The sequence below is a fragment of the Euwallacea similis genome, chromosome 2 (assembly GCF_039881205.1).
Source record: "Euwallacea similis isolate ESF13 chromosome 2, ESF131.1, whole genome shotgun sequence".
Classification (NCBI taxonomy): Eukaryota; Metazoa; Arthropoda; class Insecta; order Coleoptera; family Curculionidae; genus Euwallacea; species Euwallacea similis.
The window spans coordinates 151,000-163,460 of record NC_089610.1 but is presented as its reverse complement, the minus strand read 5'-3'; the positions used below and the strand labels follow the sequence as shown (position 1 = coordinate 163,460).

Here is a 12,461-nt window from a genome sequence, read left to right as displayed (position 1 = left end):
TTAACACTCTATAGCTCGACAAGTAAGTCCTTGCAGACTCATGCTTATATGGACTTTCTATCTTAAAAATACCCGAGGAATCGTCCTTTGAAATATCGGACACTTCTAAAAATCTAAAAACAACCTGTTTATTGGAGCGAGTACCGGTCCTGTCTTTCATTTAGAGGCCGTGACCGTCCACTTCACGGCTGTATCCGTTTCGTCATATCTTTGAACAATTTGAATAATGGTTGATCTCGAAATCTCTAAAAGATTTTATATTTTATGATTTGAATGACCAGTTCCATACCAAGCAACATTTATAGTCTTACTAAATGCGGTAATTTCAAGTCCTGATATTTTGCACGTAACAATACAATATTTATAAACTTAAGAAAGTATCAGAACTTTTCTTACCTTTTGACGTTTATGACCTTGTTTATTAATAAAATAATTTAATTTTTTGCAAAACAATGAATAATACAACAATAATCATCCAAATCTTTTTTATAACGGGGGTACAAAGCTTTTAACGTTGTGTTTAGTATATTTAGTAACTAGAGACCAATTGGCGCGACGAAGTCGTCTATTTCTGGGAGCTCTAAGAAACTATTTACCTTTTTTGAATCTTGGCTACAATGCGTCAATTAGGTTTTATTTCAAATCAAGTTCTCCCTTTTAAGAATTGATAAATGCGACGTCGCACCGCCCCATTTTTCTGTTCTTAGATGTCTTTTCTTCGCATAATAACGTGTCTGAAATATTCCAGTTTACTCCTCCTTTGCAGCAAAATCATCATTTCCAGCCTAGAATGAATAAACAAAATTTCTTTCATGCCTGCGCTGTCGTGAAAAAGCGAGAGATAATAGCTGGAAGCTTTACAAAGCTGCCCTTATTTATCTTGGCGGGTTTTACCGAAAGTGTTGTCGATATTTTATGTAACAACACCCTACGTAGAACCTCCCTACCTATAGATCTCTTCGGAAAACTGGCCAATTTGTCTAGCCATAAAAACCAACTGCGTCCTCGGTCTGAAGCATGTTCTACTGACTAAATTGAAGGTTCGAGGGCCCCCTATTGTGCTTACGAGCTTCTAGAAGCCGCCGCGAGAGATGAAGCCCCAAATTGGAAATTGGGAAAATATTGGTTCGTTAAAATTGGGTTTAAATTTATCGCCCTAATTATTTTAGCCTGATTAAGCAGCGTAGTATCGAGATAACGTCTCCCGCCTTTCAACAAGAGTTTATGATTAATTTAGAAAATTTGCCATTGTGTGATGAAAAGAGTAAATACTCGGAAACTCGTGTAAATGGCAAATTGAATGTATTCCTTATCAAAGTCCATCAGATGACTTCAGTTCTAATATTTGGGTTTTCCAGATGGAATAAGAGATCATTTCAAATAAGAGCAATTCATTTTGGGTCTTGTTAGCTATTCATCATATGTACATATACAGGGTGTCTGTAAACGGTCTTCACAACGTTCTACCACAGATCTTCAGATCAAAACAAGAAGATTTAGCCATATTTATTCTAATCCAAAAGTTGATAATAACAGCGGTAGAGAACATCAAAGTTGAAAATTAAAAATACATTTTTTATGATATTTTCTATGCTGTACAACATAAAAACGTGGAAGTTAGTGTAGGGAAGTTTTTTAAGATGCCGAAATCATATCTACTGACAAATTGCACTTATCTGATAGAAGGCGCTACTTACGGCCCACAGCATGTATTTAATTGATTGAATCTTTTTTGTCTCCTAGTATAAATGATTTTCGAATACAGTAATGTATTTGGTCATCATTTTTAAGTAAAAAAGGTATACCTTATTGATGTTGCTAGGAGGAGCCGTTTACGAGATAAATGCATTTTAGTAATTTAAGTGTAAGATTTTAGATTAAACAACTTATTTACTACAAAAAAGGTACTCTTGATAAAACTTTTAATAATTAGCAGTAGTTTTACAAGAAAACTTAATTACAATAACATAAATGCAAAGAAATAAAAATATCATAAAAGCTGTTCAAAGTGTCCACCATTTGCACGCATACAAAGATTTATACGTTGAAGACAAAACTCGATAATGAAGAACAACTATGGTAACGTATTCAAGATGCAATAAATAATATTAGAAACGATAAAAAAGTTATGCAGAGTACATCTTAATGAAGTGAATCAAATTACCTTATTAAGGAAATTTCTTAGAACCGATCAAAAAGTGGGGGTGAAAAACTATATATAGTGTCTCGTACCTGCCTACATATTATGTATCAAAGATTCACAGTCACAGATAGCTGCTACATAAATGTTGGTGCATAGCCATAAATGATATGCTGTGTTGTTGGGTCTATATGTATAAACTAACAGCCAAATTAACAGAATGTCAACTTTTACGTAGAGACATAATTTGAAAACACGCACCTCACATATGTGTGTGTATTCAAATGCAGTTTGCGGTGACTTCAAGCGGCAAAAGCGCTGAATGCCACTTAGTCTCATCTCATACCATGTTCTAAGTTGGGTGGTTTAAAAGGTATATATTTTCCTTAAATTTAATCATGAGTTTCTATACAAAATTGAATTTACATTTTTTGGAAGTACTTTGGAAAAATCTAAGAGAGAACAGAAATAGCCGCTTTGACTATCTTTGCGGGCTTGATATGTTTTATAATTACAAGGAGGAGGATCAGTAAAAACAATTGGAAATTGAAATTACATAAATATCAAATACATCAAAAACTTTTTTTAAAGAAAATATTGATGGTTTCTTTTAATCTTTTATCGATTATTTGCTAATCATATTTAGAAATCTGTGGCAGTTATTTTGATAAAATAAAACCTACCACGCAAGAGTTTTTTTATTTAAAGCTCATCTGTTAAGTATACATTGTTGAGTGCTAAAAATTCAAACTTAGATTGTTAATGAATAGAATGAAATATTATAATTCAAGAAAATTATCTTGAAAATGACTAGATTGATGTATGGCAAATTCCAAGCGAGGATTATTTATTAATATTTTTCATTTAACACAAAAGAATTATGCTGTTATTTTTGGGTTGTATCTAGCATTTAGAAGAATAACAAATTTTCACATGTGAACTTCTCATATACCTGTAACCGTTTTTCTCTTATCCTTCGCATACATAATGCTCGGTCACTCAGAAAATTACAAAAATATACAGTTTCACAAAGAGCGTAAAAACTTATAGCATTTAGTGTATAAAATGTTAATAAGATACCATGAAAATCTGTCTATTCGGCACGAATAGCCTTAACAAGAGAGCAGTGTTACATCGGTCAGACACCATAGGTAATAATAGAGGAAAAAAATCGGTCTATCATAGCGTTGTTTCGACATGTGATTTATTGCTTCTTTTTTATGCATGTGGAATAATCAGGAATGTTTGTTAATTTGGTCTTTTGTATATGTTTTATTGTTAATTGTTCATATCTCTGACAAAATTATGGGATCTTATTGCCGAAGGATTTATACATTATTACTCCTGATATTTTTTGCAAAAAAGTACTCTCATTTATGTTTGATTTTGAGTGGTATAAAATCTGTATTTTTAATGAACCTTCTTCAAAGAATAAATGTTGAACAAACAGAGAAATATATGCACTGAAGGCCCTATGACGCACGTTAAAAACTTATTTGACGTGCCAATGGTAAATGATACAATGGGAGGCCGCAAAAGGAAATTTATTCAATTTGGCTTCTACGAACTTACAAACAAAATCCGCTCCTCTGGCGGAACGTTACGCCATTGCGACCTCAAGAAAATAAATTCACATAATATTAGAAATTTGCATGAAAGGAAACGAAAACACCCCTAACTAGGACATAACTATCGACGAAAATTCCCTGAAGTTAACGCATAACAAATCATTAATTTTCCTGTGCTCGGGCCCTAATGTGAGACCTGATATACAATATGTTTTGTTCAGACATTAGCTATTGTGGGGCTTGTAAAGTGTGACAAGCGAGTCTAGCACTTAATTTATCTTGCGTGTGATCTCTTTGCAAATGTAGGCAGCTTTTAGTTTACTTGAAAACAATTGTTTTTAAGCGATAAAAACGTGGTGTATACGCATTAAGTGCATTTAGAAGAAGTAAAAAAGAGATTACAATAGGCATGAAAGTGCCTATTATGACACGAAACGAACTCGTTGTTACATTTGAATGGAAAAAATGCAGTTGCTCAAGCACCTGAAAGACTGTTGAATTACAATCACACTATAAGTAAAAAGGGGGTTATTCATGAGAGATAGGCTGCTCAAATTGTAACAAATTCTAGCATTCCTGGAAACCCTTTCCCTATTTTAGTCCTCTAAATGATTACCTGGCTAGAAGACTGCTATATTTGACTGAATTTATGAAATATAGGTAAAAATAAATAGCCTATATACCATCGAAAACCCACCGATGGCAGTGTGTTTGACATGAACAGGTTTCCAATACGAAACAGGGCACTTGTATTAAACCGAAAATATTTACTGACTTTTATCAAAAGGATTTAAGGGCTTTTTATAGCGTTTTTTAGTGCCTCTGCTGGATATCTCGTTCCTAATGGCTTTATCGCAAACATGGCGATCGATAGAAACCGCTCCATACAACGGTTAAAAACTTTTCATCCAATGAGTAAGCCGGGCGTTAATGAGAGTATGATTAGTGCGCTCTGATGGCGACCAAGAACCGATGAATATCGATTGTCATGGTTGTGCCGTAACAGTAACTGTTTCACACTTCGAGGGAATGAATTGTTGCTGATTAACTGACTGAAGAAGCTGAAGAAGCAATTGTGCTTCAAAAAAGTGCTCACACAATAGACTAATGAAGACAGCGATTGTTTATTTTTACATCGATGTCTTTGAAAAAAGATAAAAATTTTCAGGTAATAAATGCAAAATCTCACAATTTTACACCCACCTGCAGACTGCAGTGCACATTTTTATATGGATTAATACACCTATTTCTCTTAGCTTCCGAGATATATTATGCCAAATGATTTAGAGTTAAGATTAAAGTCTACTTGAAGTAGAGAATATTTCCATCATGATTTTGCTACTTAAGATCTCACCGTAAAACTTAAGTCTCGGCTATTTTATCTTGGAACATATTAAAATCCGTACTTTTCCGAACTCTCATGTCAACTGAATTTTGGTTTCGAAAATTTGCTTTGAACTGGAGATGAGTGGAGGAACTGGACTGGAGATTTCTTGATTTTTAAAATTATTCTTCGAAATTTTTCACCTGCAAATTTTGTATTTTTAGAGGCTGGGATCGAGTTTGAGACTCTCCAACCCTTATTTATTCACAGTAGCTTGAAACACAGCTTTCGCTTCATACCTGATTCAAGAATAAGTCCATAATGCTACGATTTTTCGTCGAAGTCAAATATGAGGACCTTAGAGATGCATTACAAGCTTGCTTAAAATCAATTTCAAACACAGCCCCTTTGTTTTCATTTCCTCGTTCGCTGAAATAATTGCAAACCTGAACTACCCTATAAGCTGAGCAATTTTGCAATTAAATCTCAATTAATGTCTGTGGGATTCATCGAGATGTTTTGACTATCAACTGTAATTTAATTGCATCCCGATTGTGCATGATGTGTGCCAACGGCGCTCAATTTTCCACAAAAAATAGCGTGAATGTAACAGAAATTTTCCACAATGCGAGTTAGGAGATTATCAAACCAGACAAATCTATTGTTCAATGCAAAACTGAATTTGATAGTAATATGATTTCGGTAATTAATTTGTCCGGATCATTTATAGAATACTTATATTGATGCCGAGGAAGGCTGCACATCGTATAATACTATTGTCCATATATATATTATACATTATGTATAAAGTGTATCAACTGTCATTAATGCTATGAACCCTTTTGGATTTATCAGGATTTCATATAGGCGCAACTTCGTTTTCTTTTTTGTATTCAAAATTTCATCAATTTTAACACTTTTTCATATTCGTTACAAATAGTTAATAACCAAGATAAGTAATCAGTAAAAAATCTTATGACTAATAGATCACAGTCCTGGCAACTTGATCTAGAGGAAAATATACATGGAAATACTAAAACGAAGAGCATTGATCAGTTTCGTGGTTTTTATTAATGGTATTTAGTCAAAGTTTCCATTATTTGAGGAGAGCTGATATTTTATAGAACATTGTTTAAAGACATTGGATTGAACAAATAAGAAATCAGTATTAAAAATCATGTAAGTACTCGTTTTGGCTTCTGACTAGAGCCAAACTTAGATCGCTCTATAAACTCCATCCAATGTGTACCTACGCAGAAAATTAAAGGAACCATATTCTTAGTAAGTGAAAAGTGCAAATTCATTTTCGGATTGTAACTGGGTATAAAAAACATACATCTCCCATAATCATCTTTAAAACATTTGGTCCAGTTCCGGCTATTGTGAACTAGGTTACTCGATCAATTTAAACATACGTCCGGAAATTGAAACTGGTTCTTAATTGCTATTTTCTTTACAACTCCTAGAGTTTCTAAGATATTTTCAAATTTAGGGGAGTTCTACTCTCACGAGTATAAATAAAATCTCAGTTGGAGCATACAATTTACAGGGTGATTACTGGCTTCATGACATAGGTAAGTTTTTTCAATCTTTTGTGAAAGGTGTAGGAAAGGGTATGCAAGCAAAGAAAAAGTAAAACCGTGTAAAAAATTAAATAGAAGCACTGGAAATCTAAAAATTTTCATTTAATAATGCGTTATTGTCTACCATATTCAAATCACTAACAAGCCATTTCCAGATCTATATATGTTTATTGGGAAACTGTTGAAGGCATTTCCGCAAAGTTTCATGGGCGTTTAAGCAGAAAGGAAAGAAGATGTTGGGCAAGCCTGAGATATATGCCTTTACTTATTAGTTTCATTAGGCATGTGTGTGTACAAAAGAGGTACACATATATTATGAGCCATATATCCGAAGACAGGCATACATGCGGGTGTAGTCCGGAAACGATGAAAAAAAAAGAAGATGGAAACGATAGGTAAGTATCAACTCAGCCATTTTGTGGATTCCCACAAAATGTTTCCATCCGCACTCATTCAGTGTCTCCACGATAGTACTATAATGGATACCTGTTTTGGCTAACCAGCCGTCGGATGCTTCAAGCTAAGAAGTGGTTGCGCGGATAATTGAACTTATTGAGAAACTGTTGACAGCATTTCCGCAAAATTTCATGAACATTTAGATAGAAGTGAAAGAGAACATTAGGCCATCTAGGTTCTACATGTTGATTTCATCAGATTACTTGAATGCTCATGAAAATTTGCGGAAATACCGTCAAAGCTTTGTTGAAGTTTCCAATTATTAGTGTAAAAATTGTCTATGTTTTTTTTTCGCATTTTTGGATTTCGAATTTACTCTTCAATTGTCTGCTCAAAGATAGTCTAAAGTATGTAGATTCAAAATTTTTAATTATTTTTATTTTAGACAGTTTTTTTATCTTTCAAAAAGTAAGTATCTTAAATAATTTATGAAAATATCCTAGTAAGACATTTGTAAAAAATAACTAAATACGAATTAAAGTATCTTAGATACTCTTCAAGTATCTTCAACTTTAAGGACAGTTGAAGAATTTACGCCTAAAGTGATAGACTATAATTTTTTTACAGATTTAGAAGTAGCAATGTATCCACCTACATATTTATAATGTGTCAGTTAACATGACCCTTTTAGAGAACCTGAAACACCGTTTTGGGGTATTAGTTCTAACTATTCTATATTAAGTGGTCGAAATAATCACGCCGGCTCCTTTTAAGTACTTTAAATCGTAGGTGTGAATTCAAACTGTACATTGTGATATATTCAAACTTCATCCTGGCTGTGTCAAATGCAGCAATAGTTGTTGCTGCTCCCATTTATTGACTGAGATAAGAAATGAAGATACTACTGTGAATTTATTTACCAAAACTAGAAAAGTAAATGGTCGATACTCTTTATTTTAGAAAGGAGGAATAGCAAAAATATAAGTATAAGGGCATCTTAATAGAAAAAAATCTGATTAATATAGCTGAAATCAATGTAGTTTGAGAGACAAAGGTTATTAAATAAGAGTTATGAAATAAGAAAACAAGGGAATAAATTTCATTATTATTTCATCACTTTAGGAATAGCAATTTCAAGGAAATGCAATGCAAGTTTCTTTACTCTCTACATGTGTCAAGTTTGTTCAATATTTTTCAACATTACCCAAGTCAGAATGATGAACTCGAAAAGTTTTTCATACCAAAATCGTTTAATATTATAATTATAAGCCTTGAAACAAATTACCCCAAAATACTAGCGATATAATCTCATTTTAAAGGAGCTAATCCCTAAAAGGCTATTATTCTCACCTCAAATTTCCATAACTAATATTCCCAAAAGGGTTATTCGGAACTTCTCCGGCGGAACAAAACTTTTACCGCGCGCGAAAGAAAACTCTTACGAATAAAATGCGGCTCTATCTGCGCAATTTAAAGGGAGACGATGAAAGTTAGAGCGCTCTAGAGCGACTGGCGCCACATGGATATCCTGGATACAGTCGAAATCTCTGGTTGGGGCGCACAGTGGGCCATTCAAGGCTCTGGGCATCAGTCCTAGATAGCACTTATTTATTTGGATGACTTCCTGACCGTTTAAGGTCTAGTTAGATCTTATTCTAGCCAATGCTGTCAAAGACTCATATAGAATTGTAAAATATATACATATATATTTTTAATAATTAATCGGGAAAATTACTTACCAAGTATAATTTTTATTTTAAATTAAAGTTTTAATAATTACCTTCTATGATGATAGCTTTGGTAGTGCTTTTCCATTGATATTACTAATGACGTTGTGTTAGAAACGTTTAACAAAAACTCCATTTCAACCATGTTGCAAACTGTTCTTGTCACAAGCAATCTCAGTTGAAAAACTGCACTTAAAACTCCTCATAAATAACGACTATACGTATTAGATAGTTTTCCTTATGGTTCGTTTTAAGGAAAAAAATAGTGAAATAAATTACACTAAAATCCCTATGACTCATGTAAAAAAATATGATAAGGAAATAAAGCGACAAGATCATCACATGTGAGGTGTTTGGAATACTTTGTTAGGAAATCGGCGAGAGGCATTTTAAAGTATAATATTATGAAATATGTGTTCCAATGGCGTAAAGTTATTTAAATTAAATTGTCGTTTATGTATATATAATATTATTATAATATATTTTCTTAGTATCTCAAAAAATTCTTCAGTGCGTTTACGACGAATGTTCAAATAAAAAGTAGATAAATTTATTTTACATGGAAAGGTGTGATGAATATTCTTAAAACATATTCAGGATATTCCACATAAGAAGGAACAGCAAAATAATCTTGCAAACAGTAGGCGAGATAAAGTTGATTAAATGGAAAAAGAAGTAGTGTCTAGGAAATAAGTATTGCCCACAACATGGCACATTGTATCACACTCTATCGATTTGCTTGAGCAGGTAACAGAGATGACGACCTATGGGTGTGTTCCCTAGACCTTAATTGTGTATCTTAGAGCCTAATGAAATACTGTTTTAAAATTTGAAAAATCTTAACTGCTTTCGGAGATATTCGAAACAAACTGAAATTTTCCTAAAAATAAAAAATATATTTCTTTGTTTTAACCTGATATATGGGTGTTATTATGGTTTAGTTAATAAATTATCATGAAAACACTAGGAGCGATAAGTAAATAAACAATAAAAAAGTCTTTAACCGTTAACACCATGATATTGGTAACGAGCGCTTACGGACCAAAATTTTATTAATTTTCTTTTTTAAATATATAAAGGTGCAAATAAGTTTCCGCCGTTTGATATAAAAAATTAGGAATTCATTGTAGAAGAACGGTGCATTATGTTTTATTCAAAGTATTGTTCATCGCTAGCCACTACTTTTTCCCATCTTTCTGGCAGCATTCGAATACCACGTCGGAAGAACTCTTCATCTTTTGAAACTATCCACGAATCGACCCAATCTTTGGCATCTTCATATGATGTAAAGCGATTTGCCAGAAAAAAGGATAATGATGAACACAGTGATAATTATTTTATTAATAAAAGTATTACTATTACAAAAAAGGATTGTTCTCGTTATGTTATGCTTATTCCGATTATTGCTGGAGCCGGACTGGCTTGTGATGCCGTTTTGCCTAATAATCATTTCACCGAAAAATAATCAAACAACAACCGCTTTAGATCAGCCGAAATAAATAACCGAACTGAGTTGTTTGAAAGCAGTAATCAAAAAACTTATTTTAAGTATAATAACTTCAAATCTAATTGTCATTAGAGTTGTTTTATTCAACAAAGCGCTACTCAGACAGAGCATGTGCCATCGACTGGAATAAGTGATAGTCGGATGGAGCAAAGTCTGGTGAATATGGCGAGTGGGGTAGGACTTCCCAATTAAGTGTTTCCAAATAGGTTTTGACCGACACCGCAACGTGCGGACGAGCATTATCATGTAGGAGAATAATTTTGTTGTGCCTGGAGTAGTAATAGGCGCGTTTTTTCTTGAGTGCTCGGCTCAATCTCATTAATTGTTTTCGGTAAAGAGTTCCAGTAATGTTTGTGTTCGGTTTGAGCAAATCATAATATATGACACCAAGCTAATTAAATTCCACCAAATACACAAGTTTTTTCCATGAATATTTGGTTTGACTGTCGATGTTGAAGCCCGTGATTTTTTCTTCTTTGGGTTATCGTAATAGTTCCATTTTTCATCGCCAGTGACTACTCGATGTAAAAAAAAACCTTTTTTTATGCCTATCAAGAAACATTTCACTGACGCAAAATCGGCGTTCAACGTCTTTCGGCTTAAATTTATAAGAAACCCAATTCCCAACACATTTAAACGATGCAAAATTGCTTGTTGAGTCGCTTCTAGCGTAAGTGCAAGTTCTTTTTGCGTTTGCGATGAATCTTCCTCCAATAATACTTCCAATTCCGTATCTTCGTACACTTTAGGTCTTTGACTGCGTTTTTTGTCTCTCACGTGAAATTCACCGTTTTTAAATTTGTGAAACCGTTCGCGACAATTTCTCTTGCTTAAAACAGTCTCATCATATGCTTTTATAAGCAATCGATGCGCCTCAGTTGCAGATTTCTTCAAATTAAAGGAGTAAATTAAAAGTTCCTGCAAATGACGCTTATTTGACGCAAAACTTGACATTATTGAACGAAACAAATTATATGAAGCTGATAAGAAGTCACTAATATTTCAAGGTTAGTTCAAGTTAGTTAGTTGTTACTAGACGACCAAACTTGCGATAGTACGTTTTATATCCGACAATTTCAAGATAATCTTCTGATGGGGCCATGTTTTGTCAAACGGTGAAAACTTATTTGTATACCTTATAAGATGCTGTATTATAGCGTTGATTGTTGACACTTGCATCTAGGACATCTTGTATATTTTACACGTGTTAAATATTCCATCCTACACAATAATCATATAGTAATAGCCATCTCTTCCTTAGTAACTAATATCATCATATTGGGAGCTAAAATCGTTCAATAAATAGAAATAAGTTCTATAAGAAAACATACATTAAGTAATTTTTAGCCTAGACAATCAAGAAAGGCCTGAAACCTTAGAATTATGTTTAATGACATTTTGTGAACGCTTTTTCCTAAATATGCAACACTATTATGAGGTCAGTGACATCAAAATGCCTTGCTTTAGTTTAAGTCATTTATAAGGTTTAACACGCGAACTACTTCATCAAAACCCGTTTTATAACAAATTGCCCCTCAAACTAACAGCAACTGGATATGCTGAAATAAAGTCAAATAATAATTCAAGCGTCGCCAGTTGTTTCGACAACTGTTAGGAACTTTCCGAATATCATAAACTTTATCTCGTATCCGGGAGAACGTGGGAATAAGTTTATCAGACACGAGGAAGTTTCAAAAACCCAATTATCAAAATGCAAATATTTCCTTAAAATCAAGATAAGCTCGCATTCATGTTTTAAATTTTACAGTAAAATTCTTCTGGCCTGACTAAATCGCATTAAAATATATTGAAAATCGATGTGTCTAGTTTTGCAAATCTTGAAATTTATCCGAATCGACTCCCAAAGGCCTGATACACGTATCTGCGGTTTCGTAACCCACCTAACTTGGCTCGTTTGCTACTTTGTATATCTCAATCAAGGAAACTCGGATCTACTTAAATGGAAAATCGATCAATCGAGTGAAAATTTGCCCATAATTCCGAAGACTCCCTTTCTAACATTGGAAATACGTTGTTACTGAAGTCCTTAATGTCCGTACCAATAAAACCAGGCCAGTAATAATCAATGTTATCTTGAAATTGATAAATCGGACAACAGTAGATCGTAAGCATAATTGGGCTAAAATGAAGAGGTTATTATTAGACATCAGACACATAGTATTTTAAAATATACATATAAATGAAAAGCTGTTTCG

The 12,461-nt window shown here is 33.4% G+C and overlaps 1 protein-coding gene across 1 annotated transcript in view; it reads right to left on the bottom strand.

The window, feature by feature from the left end:
- The window catches only part of LOC136419426 (neural cell adhesion molecule 1-like), a 109,090-nt gene extending 100,568 nt beyond the window's left edge, over window positions 1-8,522 (bottom strand). Inside the window, exon 1 of the mRNA XM_066405716.1 lies at window positions 8,362-8,522. The gene's annotated coding sequence lies outside the window, so the exon portion shown is untranslated. The remainder of the gene's footprint in view (window positions 1-8,361) is intronic.
- Between the last annotated feature and the right edge of the window lie 3,939 nt (window positions 8,523-12,461).